This window comes from Mirounga leonina, unplaced genomic scaffold (genome assembly GCF_011800145.1).
Source record: "Mirounga leonina isolate KUSES-001 unplaced genomic scaffold, KU_Mleo_1.0 Mir_117, whole genome shotgun sequence".
Classification (NCBI taxonomy): domain Eukaryota; kingdom Metazoa; phylum Chordata; class Mammalia; order Carnivora; family Phocidae; genus Mirounga; species Mirounga leonina.
Window position 1 is genome coordinate 5614098 of NW_023270274.1, and position 1876 is coordinate 5615973.

Below are 1876 nucleotides of genomic sequence, written 5' to 3' on the forward strand. Positions count from 1 at the left end.
GCATCTCCTTGGTGTTGGAGGACTCCTACAGCATCTCGTTGGTCTTGATGGAGGCCTGTCTCACTAGTGTTGGTGGAGACCTGCACCAGGGCTTTAATGCTAGGAGAGCTAACGTGAAATTTGGTTTTATAGCCATGTATCTGTGACAGCACAGTCATCGTGAAGGGTTTGGTAGTAATAGATCCTGAGCCCCAGCCCAGACATGGTGAATCCAGAGTACATTTTAATCAGATGCGGAGTGGTAGAGACGCATTCATGTGTGCAGAATCCAAACTTCTGGGCCCCACTTTGGTTTCCCGAGGGTGTGTAACAAAGCACCACAAGCTGAGTGGCTTACACAACAGGAACATGTTGCCCCACAGTCTGGAGGCCAGAGGTCCGAGACCAAGGCTGGCTCCTTCAGAGGGCAAGGAGGGGGACTCTGTGCCAGGCCCCTCTCCCTGTGTCTCTGCACAGTCTTCCCTCTGTGTCTCTGTGTCCCAATATCCCCTTGGTACGAGGACACCAATCTTACTGAATCACAGCTCACCCTAATAACCTCATTTAAGTTGATTACCTCTGTAAGGACCCTGTCTCCAGATACAGGTACATTTTGAGGTATTGGGGTTAGGACTTCAGTAGTTGAATTTGGAGAATACACAATTCAGCCCACACAGCTATCCTAAGACCTGATTAGATCCTGACCTTTGTCCTGCCCACTTCCACCTGCTCCCATTCTCCCTCTGGGCCCTTCTGGTTTCTCGCTGCAATCTCTTTGCCCACACCGTTTCTTCTGCCTGGGTGCTCCTCCCCAGTCCATCCACCTGATGAACTCACCTACTCTTAAGACCTAGATCAAAGGTCATTGCTGCCTGATTCCTGTCTGACAGCTGTCCTGACCTCTAGTAGAATTAACCCATCCCATGCTCTCTTGTCTCATGGCCTCTGTAATCTTTCTGCACTTACTGATTTTGCATTGGCTCTATTTCTGACTAGGCCATCAATAACAGGTCAAGGGCAGGGCTGGGTCCTATCTCACTTTTCACCCTTTCTGCGTGGCTCACGGTAAAGGCTCATTCACAGACAATATTGGTTGTAAAATGAATGAAATACCTTAAGCATCAACCAAAGCCCCAAATCATTTAAAAAGTCCCTGACTTTTAGACCAGTTGCTGATGAGCAGACAAAGAGAGAGCTATCAGTGGTGGAGATAAAAAAGGTAATCCAATGGCTTGCACTCTCTGCTATTCAGCATCTCTAGGTCACTTCAGGGAATCACCCGCCCAGAAGAGGCTGAGATTTAGTCGGGATGGAGGGAAATGCCTGACTGGAAGACGAAGCTCCTCCCAGCCTTACCTCCAACTTCTCATCTGCTCATTTGCCTCACCCTGCTCTGCCTGCCTACCTGCTTCACTTCCCAAAATCCCAACAACCATGCTGAAGTTGCCATTCCAGTCCCCATTCATTTTTTAACAAGCACTGCCAAAGCACGCTCATGAAATCTTGATATCACAGGGACTGGGAAAACAACAACTGTGTCCTGAGAAAGACAAGATATCCATGCTTCCTAAGCGCCATGCAATCCCAGCTGGGGTGCACATTTCCCAGGCCGTGACCACCTCCTTCCAAAGTCAGGCATGTGTTAGAGGGCTTTTTCCGTTTGAAGAACACAAGGACAGTGGCTTTCTTTGGGCTCTATTGCAAGTCATCCCGAATTTTTTTTTCAGTAACAAAAGCCTAGATTGTTTCAACTCAAATCCCAAATAAGTGCTTTTTACATTTGGTTTCCCACCTCCCTTTCACACAGAGTAACACATGGCACGTTTAACGAACAAATACAGTGCTTATTTATTTCTAATAACAGATGCATTTTTTTTAAGTTAGAGTAATAGGGGAA